This window comes from Haliotis rubra, unplaced genomic scaffold, assembly GCF_003918875.1.
Source record: "Haliotis rubra isolate DU_JTF1 unplaced genomic scaffold, ASM391887v1 Scf628, whole genome shotgun sequence".
Lineage (NCBI taxonomy): Eukaryota > Metazoa > Mollusca > Gastropoda > Lepetellida > Haliotidae > Haliotis > Haliotis rubra.
Genome location: NW_025767333.1, coordinates 499,090 through 515,063, shown reverse-complemented (window position 1 = coordinate 515,063; position 15,974 = coordinate 499,090). Strand labels below are relative to the sequence as shown.

The window sequence follows — 15,974 nt, the reverse complement described above, 5'->3', positions numbered from 1 at the left end:
GATATCCTGGGTAAAATGATGACTTCTCTGGATATATATGGGTAAAACAATGACCTTCCCTGGATATCCTGGGTAAAACAATGACCTTTCCTGGATATTCTAGGTAAAACAATGACCTTTCCTGGATATCCTGAGTAAAACAATGACCATCCCTGGATATCCTGGGTAAAACTATGAGTGAGTGAGTTTAGTGTTACGCCGCACTCAGCAATATTCCAGCTAAATGGCGTCGGTCTGTAAATAATCGAGTCTGGACCAGACAATCCAGTGATCAACGGCATGAACATCGATCTGCGCAAATGGGAACCGATGACATGTGTCAATCATGCGAGCGAGCCTGACCACCCGATCCCGTTAGTCGCCTCTTACGACAAGCATGGGTTACTGAAGATTCATTCTAACCCAGATCTTCACAGGTCGGTAAAACAATGACCTTTCCATAACAACTGATTATGATGTGACGAGATGAGAGAAACACTCCTACAGTCTAAAAACATTCTGGAAGATTTTATGGAATGCTGGATTAGTCTGTAGCTTTTCTAGAAGATTTAAGATCACCCTTGACTTCGAAAGCATTCATATATAGTAATTGTCACACAACTAGTTACATTAGATAGCAGTACATTTCTGACAACTAATTATTGCTAGTACATAATGTCATCAACTTCTACTGAATCTTGCCAGAAACGATGTAATACAATTGTGTTTGATAATAAATTAAATTGTAATATTACACAATTTCCTGTACATATAACGGTGCATACACATTCATGGAGGGTTGTCTTACCTGGGAGTGTGGTTAACAGACTGGGAAGACCAGGTGACTTTGCAGGTGCTATATGGATAATGTAAGTGCACGTGGCAAGAACATGACGTCATTAAAAAGTATATGCTGATAAGAACTGGCATGAGTGGAGTGTTGAGACGTCAGTGATGGCTTACGTCTGCACGTCTGATACAGCCGGAAACCGAACACGTCCATTCTGAACTCCTCGACAGAGATGTCGGTTACGGGTCCCCAAGTTGTGTACGTCTGATGCAGTCAAAAACCGAACACGTCCATTCGGAACTCTTAGACAGAGACATCGGTTACGGGTAACAAAGGGACGTACGTCTGATGCAGTCAAAAACCGAACACGTCCATTCGGAAGTCCTCGGTTACGGGTCACCGGGATGCAATCAGAAACCGAACAATTCCATTCGGAACCCCTCGTCTGTGTCCGCTACATAATAACTTGGGTACAAAGTTGTTGTGACTTTGATTTTGCTGCAAACGTGCTGTACATTTCATTTTGCTTAAACTCTTATAAGGCTCATCAAAGCAAAAGCTGATCAAAACGACAAGAACTTCTCCTTTATGATAAGCAATCTACTTGAAGGAAAGGGCCAAAATACGGTTCCAACTATATCCTAAGTACGTATAGGGTTCCAACTATATCCTAAGTACGTATCGGGTTCCCACTACATCATAAGTACGTATAGGGTTCCAACTATGTCATAAGTACGTATAGGGTTCCAACTACATCATAAGTACGTATAGGGTTCCAACTATATTATAAGTACGTATCATAAGTACGTTTAGGGTTCCAACTGTATCGTAAGTACGTATCGAGTTCCAACTATGTTATAAGTATGTATAGGGTTCCAACTATATCATAAGTACGTATAGGGTTCCAACTATATCATATGTGAATCAATACTATGCGTTAGAGAAAAGGTAAGCGTATCCTGCACATCAATGGGACCCGACAAAACACACGCAGAGGGAAATCCTCTTCACAAGACATACAAACATGTCGTGTAAGCTGCAGCGGACATCAATTGTGTCATTGCGTCAAACTTGGAAATGTCCTCATTACGTCTAAACAAACTTTGATAGCTTTCCCGAAGCAATGATTAAATAACTTCCGAGAAAGGGTTGTAGGACTCTTTTGGAAATCTTTGTGGAAAGAACATGGTCGATTGTACCAAAACAGTTCTTAAATGTAGACACAGAAGGTGGGAGCTCACAGAATATTGCTCGACTCTTTGAAAGTTGCAGTTCTTTGGTCAGATTTTGTCACTCTGAATCTTCATGCACTGAAACGTGAAACAGATCACGTGGTTTTGCTGGCTTCTTGTTTGTTGGTTGTTTAACGCAACACTGAGCAAGATTCTAGCTATTTGGCGACGAGGACCCGGGTTCGAGTCCCCACAAGGGTATAAAGTGTGAAACCATTTCTCGTGTCCCCCGCCGTGATATTACTGGACTAGTGGTAAAGGTGGCGTAAAACTAAACTCACTCACTCACGGCGAGTCCTAGTCGGACGTTCCTCGTAATATCAACCACAGTTTTGTCTGGTACAGACATTACTATGTGTTATCCGTGTTTGGCGGCGTATGTCTACATGTGTAGATGTCCTAATTCTACACAAACGGTGTCTCTGTGGGTACCAAATGCTGCATAGTGTGATGAAAAGGCATGTGCAAGTCGCATACACGTGTAAAACGCACGGCACGGTGGGGTAGCCTAGTGGTTAAGTATTCGCTCATCACGCCGAAGACCCGGGTTCAATTCCACACATATGTACAATGTGTGAAGCCCATACAAAATCACGACAGAAATATTCGATTAAACAGTTAGTTGTAACGTTCAAGGAGATGTGTAGCCATGACAGAATAAGAGCTGATTTGAGTATACCCACCAACCATTCCAGAAAAACTATAGTTATATGCAAAGAGTTGAGTGGTTTTACGCCGCTTTTAGCAATATTCCAGCAATCCCAGGGAAGGGGACACTCTAAATGGGCTTCACACATTGTGCCCGTGTGAGGAATAGAACCCGGGTCTTCGGGTGACGAGCCAACGCTTTTACCACTCGGCTACCCCACCGCCCCTTATATGGAAATAAATAAAGTGTTCTTACTTGTCTTGATACCAGTCACAATACAAAGGAAATACTGCAGAACAACATGCAAGCTTGTAGATAACGATAAGATGATCCCAGAATAATTGTTATCTGTTGGAAGCGTGTATACTTCTATGAGCCAAGGTTTTGTCAGGTTTGTCTCAGAGTTTGGTATTAGTTTACAGAGTAGTACTAGCTGATCTCCAAATACCAGTAGGGATTTTTTGTTGACTCTGATAAGCGGCTTATACCAGAGATACAACATATACTCTCCCAAAAAAGAAACGCGTAGGTGTATTTTCGCGAATTTAATCTGCTAACTGTAAAGTGAGATAACGCACGTAATTCTAGATCAGTTGCAGCCAAATTTTACAGTATAAAAGATCAAATGTCTGTTAACATGTATAGCTTATAAAAAGTTCAATATGCGAAGGCGTTCGTTCCCACGTGTTTGTTATGAATGAGAAAGTAGTTCCGTCACAACGTGACCTAATTGAGAGGTCATCGGTTATCCAATCAATTCGTTAGAACCCCAGGTCAAGTCGTTACGGCACAGGGCTGGGCGTTGTCTTTAGTATCTGTTGTGGCCACCATGAGTCTCCAAAACTGCTCTGCAACGTCTCGGCATGAACTGAATAATTTCACCACCTTTCGGAATTCTGTCCCATTCACATTGCAATGCCTGCTACAGTTGATCACGTATGCGTCATCCGTGGTCATCCCGCAAATGGGGTTGAGGTCGGTAATATTCTCATTCTAAAGATCCTGAATAGTGGCATGTGCATTATCTTGCTGGAACAATTCACTCTGGCAGTCACTGAACGGAACCACGTGAGTCCTTAGAATTTCGTCTCTGTACATCATGCCAACGAACGCCTAAGAGCGCCTTATTTAGACAATTTCCCTACTTACGATGCATATTGGGAACCACTTTTTCTCCATGACATTTTCATGCAAGTTTCGACACCAGCTTCCGAACGTAAACGTGCATTAAAGTTTTCGAAGATGCGTTTGTGCGCGGTGCACTGGTTCAGTGCACACAAACCACCATTATTATGGCGAAATTATAACAATCAAACACTAATTTGGATAAACAATTAAAATGTCATATGTCAATATCACCTTTGTTTTTTTGTGTGTGAGAGTATGTATACATATTCTGTTGGGGACGCTATAGCTTGTAGTTTGAGGCAAAGTTATCGTGACATAAACGTTTTTCATTGGTAATCTTGTGAATGTAATTTTGGATTTGAACTAGTGAAAGGGGGTGTTAAAATGGTCGAAGAACGCAACCAAATAGTTCTTCGAACAGCACGAAAGTTGCAAGAAGCATGATATATTCGAGAAAAATGGCCAGCAATGATCACATTAAAACGCCAGACACGTGCAGAAGTCAGAAGAACACCTTTATTTTCATCGTTCTGGACTGACTGACTGACTGAGTTTGGTTTTACGCCGCTTTTAGCAATATTCCAGCAACATCAGGGCGGGGGACACCAGAAATGGGCTTCACACATTGTGCCCATGTGGAGATTCGAACCCGGGTCTTCGGCGTGACGAGCCAACGCTTTAACCATTTAACCCCACCGCCCTCATCGTTCTGGAACAAGTTCGGCATGCCTCGAGGAAACTGACAGTTGAGGGCTGTAGTATGCTTCAGTGTGGTACCTTGCAGCGTGACGTTGCTCGTCGAGTCCATAGAAATACAATGTGTCTTTTATTGCAGTGTTACTTTGCCAAATATATTTTCCTGCAAAGTAAATGCTTTTTAATCTCAGTTGGGAGATAGTACATTTTGGTTCTTAATTTCTATGGAACTTTTATTGGTTATAACTGTGACATAGAACAATATCATACTCTATTGCAAAACTAAGTTTGTGTTCTTATTTTTCAGATTGAGTGATGTTCCTAATGAAGTTCTTGTAAAAATTCTTCTCCTTGTACCTATTCAAGATCTTTTGCAAAATGTAGCCAGAACATCAAAATGGTTACATACGCTAGTACATTCAGTTCGGCATCTTTGGAAACATATGGATCTGTCTTTTCAAGAACTTTCTGTTGTGGAATTTCATCGAATTCTTAGGAAATCAAAGTATTTTGAAACTTTGACTCTTTGCCATATTTCATTCCACGAAAGTGTCTCTGTGGTAGACTACTCCTTGACAACAGGACTAGTGAGGGCGGAACATCTTACCAAGTTGGACCTATCCTATGTAAAAATATACACTGCTCATTGTTAGTTGATGAAGACTTTGAAATCATCAAATACTGCCAGAGTCTTCTGTCGGTCAATTTCAATTTTACAAAGGTGTCCCCCACAAAAAGCTGAAAGACATATTTGAGCACACTAATAACTGCTGTTGCCTGGAAGCTTTTGGTATTACTTTTGATCTTACAAGTTGCTTCGACTTCCTTGAGGTTGCCCATCCAAACCTGCTGTTCTTTGACTTGACTCTTGAAAACACCGTCCAATTGGTTGACTTTACACATCTCATTGTTGATCGATTTGTTGACTGCACCTTTCGTGTTATGTATTAAGAAAGTCTAATCATGGCTGATACTTACAACTTAACCGATGTGCTGATGATGGTCACCTTAACTGTTCCTGATGATTCAACAGATTCGCAGGAAATTCATGAAGTGGAACCAATTATCCGACTGGAGCAAGATCATCTTGACGTCTCGTCTGTAGTGGAAGTATCTTCTGGTGCTGCTGCTGATACTGCAACCCTTACCCAAATGTGAACAAAGCTGAGATGGACGAGTTCACACTTGACTCACAGGACTCTCGGGGCTCTCAGGAACAGATCACAGAAGATGAGGACATGCCTGCAAGTTCTTGTAGAAGTAGGAAAAGAAAACGTCACCCAGGTGAATGGACGAAAAATCGAAGAAAAAAGAAACGACAGTCTGGCCAGAGCTACACAAGTGCCAGGGACAAAAATGTTCCAGAGCGAAAGATCAAAACACCCAAGGACTGTATTGGGACTTGTAGAGTTCTACTGTTGAAAGACAACAAGTATTCAATTCATTTTGGTCCTTATCAGATGATAAGAAAAATCACTTCTACAATAAAACTGTAGACAGGATGGAAAAGAAAAGACAGCGAACTAGAGGCCAAAGCAGAAGAACCTTTTCTTTTGGATATTTCTTCAACATCAATGGAAGTAGATCCGTGTCTGCAAGGGACACTATCTGTCCACACTCAACATTTCACAGAGAAGAGTTTCATACTATTTTGAAGTCAAACATGATCTGACTACCACCACTCCAAAGCAGACTGACATGAGAGGGAAGTCGACTAAAGACCGAGTGCCATTTGAACAGAAAACGTTTGTCCGGTCACACATTGACTCTTTTCCTAGGGTCGAATCCACTACTGCAGGGCCAAAACACAAAGGGAGTATCTGGAACAAGGACTTTCTATAACCAAAATGTACAGACTTTACCTTGAACAATGTGAACAAAACAATCGACTACCTGTCAAAGAAAACTTTTACCGCACCATTTTCAACAGTGAGTTTAATTTGGCATTCCATACACCCAAAAAAGGATAGATGCGATAGATGTGAAGAGTACAGGATCAAAGAGAAGTTCAACCAGCTCGATGAGGAACTCTCTTCAAGACATGAACGTCACCTGGCATCAAAGGTAGCAACAAAAGCAGAGCGAGACAGGGATCGACAGAGCACAGAAGCTGTTGTTTGCTTTGATCTTGAGAATGTGATATCCTGTCCCAGAGCAAACATCTCTAGTTTCTTCTACAGACGTAAAATCGGTGTATATAATCTGACAGCACACTGTTCTCTTGATTCATCTGCTTATTGTGCAATATGGAACGAGAAGCAAGCTGGGAGGGGTGCCAAAGAACTGACAAGTTCCTTAATTGCAATTTTGGAAAAGATTTATGATGAGCATTGCCCAAAACGTCTCGTGCTGTGGTCGGATTCTTGTGTTGCACAGAACAAAAATTCTGGTATGGTTTTTGCTTTGAATGACTTTATGCTTCGTCATTCTGTTGGGTCAATACAACATAAATATTGTGAACCAGGTCATTCTTCTAGTCAGGAAGTGGATAGTATCCACAGTCGCATTGAGAAGCAGATGAGCAATCATGAAATCTTCAGTCCAGTAGGAATCATAAAAGCCATGAAAAGAGCTTGGAGTAAAGCACCGATGCACATCATTCAAATGAGGGAGAATCAGTTTAAGAAATACATGGAATCAGCTAAACTCACGAATATGAAACAAGTACCCTTCACCAAAGTGAAGTCCATAATGCTCAGGAAGGATGACCTCTACAGCCTGGAATTCAAGACTTCATTCACTGAACCATGGCGTACAGTCAGCATCCGTCCAAGAAACAATGCAGTTCGTTTGTCTTTGCAGAGTCCATTATCCATTGAGTGGCCTAAAACTAAAACTATCACAAAGAAACCAGAAGTCACCAAAGAAAAGATTGATGATGTAAAAGCAATGATGAAGTTCATGTCTCCAGCTGACAAAAGGTTCATGGCAGGACTTCTATCTTGAACTTTGATTTTGTACCAGTTTCTGCTCGTGAGATCCTAATGGATTGTCCTTTTAAGACATATTAAGTTTATTGCTGAGTTAGGCTGATGTAAAAATTAAAGCAACAGGATGGTATGTCCATTATTTCAGTTATGTTTGTTATGATTATAAACAAGAAGCTATTCAAATTATCCACTGCAGTGCACGTGTGGTGTGTATTGAACTGTTAATGCTGAATGTTTTGCAGAGGGGGTATTTTCTTTTAGTTGGAAATAAAAGCACTGTCTATTGATACAGTTGGTGCTCCTGTTCAGAAACTAATACGGAAAAAGTCATTGTATCTTTCAAAGTTTGCGTTTATGATGTGATTTTGATGGGAAAGCAATTTTTGTAAGGGTGTTCCTTGAATCATTTTCTCAGATCCAAAGCGTTGTAATGTTTGTGATTTTGGTTTGTTTTTGTTGCAAAAAGATGTTTCTAATAAAAAGATTTGTTTGTAATATCAGAGAGTCCTTTCATTGAGTAATTACATTTGACGATCAACCACGAAATACAAATTTAAACTCAACCATACACTAAATGGCGCTTAGAACAAGGTGGAACTACAACTTTTTGACTGACTGACTGAGTTTAGTTTTACGCCGCTTTTAGCAATATTCCAGCAATATCACGGCGGGGGACACCAGAAATGGGCTTAACACATTGTGCCCATGTGGGGAATCGAACCCGGGCCTTCGGCGTGACGAGCCAACGCTTTAACCACTAGGCTACCCCACCGCCCCACAACTTTTTGAAAACGTTTAACATATTTGTTCTAACTCCAAACAAAAAAGGTGATTTTTCGGAAAATATATGCGTTTTCTTAAACATATGAAAGAATATATGACTTCCCCAATCATGTAAGTATATCCATGCGAAATATGATCTGAATACATAGACAATCATAAAATATAGTAAGGTTCAAACTTTCAAATGCCTATAACTCAAAAAGTGTTTTTCTGGAGTTAGAACAACGTGGGTCTTGGGGCACGATGTGTTCTTGAAAGAGATCGTTGAGGTGACGGCGTTATGATCTGGGGTGAGATATAAGATGCATTAGGGTCACTGTGAGGCTCATTTGCATAAGCCAGATGCGCTGTTCTTGTGGGCTTGAAGAAGTTCAAAGAGATGAACAGGCAGGTGTACGAGAAGCACGTGCACAAGTGCCGACAAAGTGATTGAGTCATTTACCTGTGCTGTGCCGTCTCCAACTTTCGCTCACACCTGGCTGTTCCTCTCTTTGCACCCCTCCCTCGTAATAAATAGTGAACTGTGTCAATATTGTAATTATAGTTTGTTAAACATTTTTTTATTTTTAATACATAAATTCCGCAAAAAACTCAAAGAGTTGGTCTGATGTGTTAATTTTGATCAGCGTTTCATACAGTAATATATGTTTATTAGTTTTCGAGTTAGATTGCAATTCATCCGTCCGCTTTTGAGCCAAACGGACTGTAGTTAAACGTTCTACGTTTTCATATCACTGTAGATTAGCCCGCTTAATCTTGCCGACATTTCGCCTTCTGTGTCATGTCAGAAAGACCCAGTGTTTTCTGTTGTATTCTCATGGTGACACGAAGTTCTAAATGTCACCAGATTCATGTTAAAGTTGCCCTAGATAACAAGTAAAATTTGCTTCAGCATTTTTCAACAGTTTGTACAGTCACGTTTTCGGTGACCTCCCTGTCTCAATGCAATTTCTGTGTGGAGACGGAGAGGTGACCAATTAAATCCCACTCAACATTTCCAAGCTTATCGAATTGAGTAGAAAAGCATCTCAACGGTGAACCTTCCAGGTTCATCAACGGTGTAGTAGCCATTCTCATCAACGGTGAATCGACCAGGCTCATCAAAGGTGAAACATCCAGGCTCATCAAAGGTGAAACATCCAGGCTCATCAAAGTCGAAACATCCAGGCTCATCAAAGGTGAAACATTCAGGCTCAACGGTAAGACTACACTATACGCTTGTAGGAGTCAAGTTGTGTCAACGTGATCTAATTACCGTTACATGACGGTCAGTTAGATGACCATTTCTTCTCTGAGAGACATTTTGAGTTCTAAAGATGAAGGAAAACCAAGTTCTATGGATAGTCAACTTGCTTGATAGCGGCGTTAGTATCTACACCGAAACGTCGCATTCATTGCCATAAAGAAGTTGACTATCCACAGAACTTGGTTTTCCATATGACCATTGCCAACTTTATGAAATAGATGTTGACAGAACAAGTTCAAAATTGGCAGGGTTTGACAATCTCTGCAACATTGTGTATACACGTCAGAATGTTCTTAATCCAGGCGTGGACGATTGGTGTACCAAATTTCCGTGTATCCAAACAACATTGCAGGCAATGCCTTCATTTTTATAAGCAACGACACAGGAGCAATTTCTTCTTCCATCTCATAGCCAGCACACAAAAATCAGCGATCTAACACACTCGGCCCATTAGATGCCTCACTCTAGGGATGTGGGTTCGAATCCTGGAAGGGACTCAGACCCAAAAAGTACTAGAATCTGTACTTTACTCAGAAAGAGTATTATGTTATATGTTATGTGTTATGTGTTATGTGTTATGTGTTATGTGTTATATGTTATATGTATTATGTATCATGTATCATGTATTATGTATTGTGTATTATGTTATATGTTATATGTTATGTGTTACATGTTATATGTTACAGTGTAAGCAGTGTATGCATGGGTGAAGTTTGAAATGAGTCGGTCGAAAATCGTTTTTGACTATTTTCCTGATTACACCTGAACTGTTTTTCCTTGCCCAAGTTGAGGAGAAGATATAGAGGCGTCAGATGAAGGAGCTGAGGGATAAGCTGTTGCAGATGTCATGCAGTAATTCCCAGAACGTTCATGTGTAATGGGAGGAGGAGAAACATTTAGTGTTTAAATTAACTAAAATTCATGGATATTGAGAATAGCCACATTTAGTGTTGAAAAAAATCACTAACATTTATGGATATTGAGAACAGTCACATTTAGTGTTGAAAAATCACTAAAATGTATGGATATTGAGAATAGCCACATTTAGAGTTGAAAAATCGCTGACATTCATGGATATTGAGAATAGCCATATTCAAAGTTGAAAAAATCGCTGACATTCATGGATATTGAGAATAGCCACATTTTTTTTTTTTGCATGTCAAAGTCTTTTTATTGTCTATAGGCCACAGGCCGTATACAACATATATACAATTTTCACATACATGTATACAATAACAAAGGTTGAGTTTACAACACATATATATAATGTCATAGTACATCGGGAAATCCTACAAAAATATATATCTTACTGAATTGGGAGGTATTTTGATGCTCTAAGTTCATATGCATGGTATAAATATGTGCATAATTTTCTAGAAGTGTTTCGTTATTAGTAGTTTTTGGTTTTTTTTTTTTGTTTTTTTTTTCCATCATAAGTTGTATATAATGTCATATCTGATATATCATAAGTATATAGTATTACATCCCATATGTCAAGTTGTAAATAGCATCATATATGAACATATCATATTGTTTATAGCACCACATCTGACATATCAAGCTGCATATTGTGTCACATCCAACATATCATGTTGTATATTGCATACACATTCAACATATTTTGTTGTATACGGCGCCACATCTGACATACCACGTTGTATATAGCGCCACATCTGACATATCATACTGTATATAGTGCAACACCCGACATAGCATATTGTAGTGTCACGGCCAATCTATCGTGTTGTACATCTATCGTGTTGTACATAGTGTATTATCTGATATACATTGTAAATATGTCTTATCTAACATGTGTTGTATATAGTGCCACAATTATTCTGACATGTCATGCTGTGTCTTGTGTCACATCCAATGTGTTGTGTTATATATTGCGCAACATCCGGCTTATTGTGTTGTATATTGTGTCTTATATCCAACCTATAATATGTGTTCCCCAAAGTTACACTAGTGCCATTAACTAACTAGTCAATATATAACTAAAACAATGATAATTTTTCAAAAGGGGAAACAGATCAAGATTTTACAAAGAAGCGGTTGCTGCATACACAGGTCAGGTTTGAAATACTGGGAATAATGGATGCCATTTATTAGCAAATTTCTTCATTTTATTGTTCCTTTTGGCAATGAAGCTATCAACAGAAAAAATATCTTTTAAAGTCTTTATAAAGTTATTGCATTTTGGAATATTGTTTTTCAAAGAAGAGACATAGATCTGTCTTTTGCTGAAATGATTATATGATTAAGTAATGGGTTTTACTTAAGGAGCCAAAATACACCAAATATTTTGTCAAATTGACTTTTTGTATCAAATAAGTGTTAATCCAAATTTGAAGATCCTTCCAAAACTTCTTAGTTTCACTACATTCCCAGTAAACATGGCACAAGTTTTCATCTTCATCTTTACAAAAAGCTGCATGAGGCGCTCTGGATAAGGTTCATTTTAAAAGTTCCTTTTTTGGTATAGATAATACCGTGTAAAATTTATATTGGAACTCTAAGAGTTTTACATCATTAATGTCTTGTCTGTAAGACTTAAAAATCATTGGCCAATCAAAGTCAGTATCTTCAAACACATTCTCCCATTTATGACACATATGAGGGTTATTATTGTTAAATAACAATATATCATAAAATAATCTTGATCCTTGTAATGATTTCATAAAATTCTTTTGATAGGAGTTAAGATTCATGTCATAGTTATTTATACACCTGTGATTTGTTATTGTATTCTTCCATGATTCAGGTATATTATTTAGAACATATCTATGATCTAATTCTGTCCCTTTTATTGCATATTTACTTTTAAAGATTCAAAGACATCAAACCTTCTTCATCACACATGTCTTTGATGGTTAATAGTCCTTTATTTGCCCAATGACTGATATAATGAGTTTGGTATTTAAAATTATGATTAAACCATAATGGCTGTGCTAAAATTTCATCAATGTTGTTTTCATCTATGGTAATGTTAGTACAATACATGTTCCATGCTTTTAAAACATCTTTCCAATATGGATTATGAATATCAGCAATAGTATAGAAGTTAGCACCAAATTTCATGATATCATGTAATGGAAAATTGCATGGATTACATATTGATGATTTTCTTAAATAAAGTCTCAAAGTGGATAGTTTCAAGGCATTGATAAAGGTTTTTATGTCGATCATTCTTAACCCCCCATGTATATAATCTTTTTTCAAGGTACTTCTCTTAATTTTGTCAGTTTTGTCAGTCCAGATGAATTTGAAAAATATTTTATCAAGGGAGGTAACAAAATCTTGGGGGTGGTTTGGTAAAGTATTGAAAATATGAACTAATTTTGACATAGCTAGTGTCTTGATAACAGTGATTTTGCCGATTAATGTTAAATGTCTTTTTCTCCACACTGCCAATAATCTGTTAATTTCCTCTAGTTTTTTCTTTGTATTGATGATCCTTCAGTTCAGCATTAAGTATAATTCCAGGAACAACAAATTCATTTTTTCGCCATTCAATATTCAAATCCTGACATAGTTTATCACCACAACCTGCTTTAGATCCAATCCAGATAGCTTTAGTCTTATCAATATTTATTTTTAGTCCTGACATCCTATAGAAAGTATTAATTGCATCAACAGCAGAATATAGACATTTTTCTGTACCATCTAAAAACAACTCAGTATCATCTGCATATTGTCCTAATTTATACTCTGTATCATCAATTACTATACCTTTGATATTTTCATTTTGTCTTATCATGCATCCAAGGATTTCAGCTACAAAAAGGAAAAGATATGGTGATAACGGATCCCCTTGTCTACAGCCCCGTTCATTTGAAAAGAATTCTGAGAGATGTCCATTTTGAATAACACAAGAAGTTGTATTATAGGTTAGGATATTTATCCACCTAATAATTTGGGGACCAAAACCAAACTTTTTTAATACCAAATTTATAAAATCTTTAGAGACAGTATCAAAAGCCTTTTCAAAATCGATCAAAATGAATAAACCTGGGATGTCTCTTCTTTTTGTCTCAAACATAATGTCATAGAGTAATCTTGTGTTTTCGCTTATATTTCTACCAGGTATAAAACCAGTATCATTTTCATGTATAAGAGAGTACAGGGTTGTTTTTAACCGATTAGAAATACAAGTACTTACTATTTTATACAGTGAATTCAATAAAGTTATTGGTCTCCAGTTTTTTAAAAGGGTTCTGTTTTTATCTGGCTTGGGTATACATGTAATAACACCTCTTTTCATTGTGAAAGACATTTGATTCTTATTAAAAATTTCTTTAATAAATCTATAGATCCAATATTTAAGGTCTTTCCAAAAATATTTAAAGAAATCTATTGGAAATCCATCTACACCAGGGCTTTTGTTATTTTTCATATGTTTAACAGCCAATGTTATTTCTTCCATGTCAATATCTTTTTCTAATTTGTTTCTAAGATGGCCAGTTAAAGTGGGAGTTACCACATCTTGTAAACAAGTTTCATCCTCATATTTCCTGCCAGAAGAGTAAAGTTGTTTGTAAAATGTTTTTGCTTCATTTAAGATAGAAAAGCTGCCAGTAATTTCGTCATTGTTATCCGTGACAATCTTATTAATTGATTTGCTGACACAATTTCTATTTTCTAGGTTGCAAAAATACTTGGTTGGCTTTCTCCCCTCTTCATACCATAAAATTCTGTTTCTGAACTGTATACCCCTTATTCGTCTTCTTTAATTTGTTGTAGTTCAAATTTATATTTTGCAAGTTCAGATAATAAATTTTCATCTATAGTTTGAAAGTCCTTTCTTATTGGTTCTTCATAGTCTTTAATTTTAGTTTCTAATTCTGTGGTTTTATCAATGGTTTTCCTTTTTAGAAAGTTTGAATATGAAATTGATTTTCCCCTAACATTCATAAGGAAGGTTTCTAAAAAAAAACTATCATCAATCTTAAGTTTTATATTAAGGTCATTAGCATTTTCATCATATACATCAATATCTGAATATTCTTCAACTGTGTCCTTTAATATGGATCTAACAAGTTCACTATATTCAGGTTGTAACAATAAAGACGTATTAAATTTCCAATATCCCCGCCCTCTTTCTTGGTTAATAGTATTTGAATTTGAGAATAGCCACATTTAGTGTTGAAATACATTCAACCACATGGAACTGGGACTAGCCACATGATAGTGTTGAAATACATTCAACCATATGGAACTGGGACTAGCAACACGATAGTGTTGAAATACATTCAACCATATCGAACTGGGACTAGCCACATGACAGTGTTGAAATACATTCAACCATATTGAACTGGGACTAGCCACATGATAGTGTTGAAATACACTCAAATGCATCGAATAGAGAATAGCTATCTTTAGTGTTGAAATACAGTGAATTATATTGAATCGAAAATAGAAATAACTCAAATGCATCGAACTGAGAAAAGCCACATTTGATGTTGAAATATGTCAGGGTATCGCATTGTCGCACTTTAGTTAATTTTGCAATTTTTTGCTTGTTTTCGTCACGGCGACAACGCGACAATGCCACAATATCTCTTCTATGAATCCATAATTGGAAGGATTTTGACTCTAATATTTACACAATTGACAGACCTTGATACAATTTATTGCGCAATTTATTGCGTGTAAGATTCTACATTAGTTTGGGTCTTGGGGGTTTTAAAAAGAAAAGTTAACATATTGTACACATATGGGGAATCGAACCTGGGTCTTAGGCGTGACGGTCGAACGCTTTAAGAACGGGCTATCCCACCGCCCCGTGACACCTTGCGTTTATATGTATACCATCGAAGGCTCACATTCTTAAGGCGGTCGTATCTAATAAGTGATTGGTAATATGTTACCATTTCAGAATCTTCTGGTTATACCGACACTGTTGTCGACTTCGAAGATAAAACTGCTTCTGCTTATGGGTTTAGACACCCGTAAATGTTATTCGCAACAAAAAAACGTTAGTATCACGTTCTCATTTGGACTGGTTATCTGCTGATAATCGAGACTGGGTTATTTCTGACCTTGACGTTTTGTACACATCAGAAGTTTGACCTTTCAACTCCCCAACTGTGTCCCTAATCTAAATAGAGGCGGTGGGGTAGATTTATGTGGAAGACCCGGGTTCGATTCCCCACATGGGTACAATGTGTGAAGCCCATTTCTAGTGTCCCCCGACGTGATGTTGCTGGAATATTGCTAAAAGCTGCGTACAAACCACACGCACTCACTCACTCACCTCACCTCACCTCACCGCACGCACGCACGCACGCACGCACGCACGCACGCCTGCCAACCCAAATATGTTTAACACATTTCAATATTGATTTTCTAATTGATAACAGATCGCTTTGATAAATACGTCAGAATGAAGGAATACTCTGGAAATGGACAATGAGTATGTCACATTGTATAAGTCAAACAGACATATTTGATTTCGCAAACGCCTGATGATGCTGGTGTTTTTTTCTGTTCAACTGCGTCTTTATCATCTTTATCATTGCAGAACTGCCGCATATGCTTC

At 37.8% G+C, this 15,974-nt stretch overlaps 1 protein-coding gene across 1 annotated transcript in view; it reads right to left on the bottom strand.

The window, feature by feature from the left end:
- The window catches only part of LOC124256438, a 28,836-nt gene extending 28,001 nt beyond the window's left edge, over positions 1-835 (bottom strand). The window contains exon 1 of the mRNA XM_046690434.1: positions 788-835. The gene's annotated coding sequence lies outside the window, so the exon portion shown is untranslated. The remainder of the gene's footprint in view (positions 1-787) is intronic.
- Between the last annotated feature and the right edge of the window lie 15,139 nt (positions 836-15,974).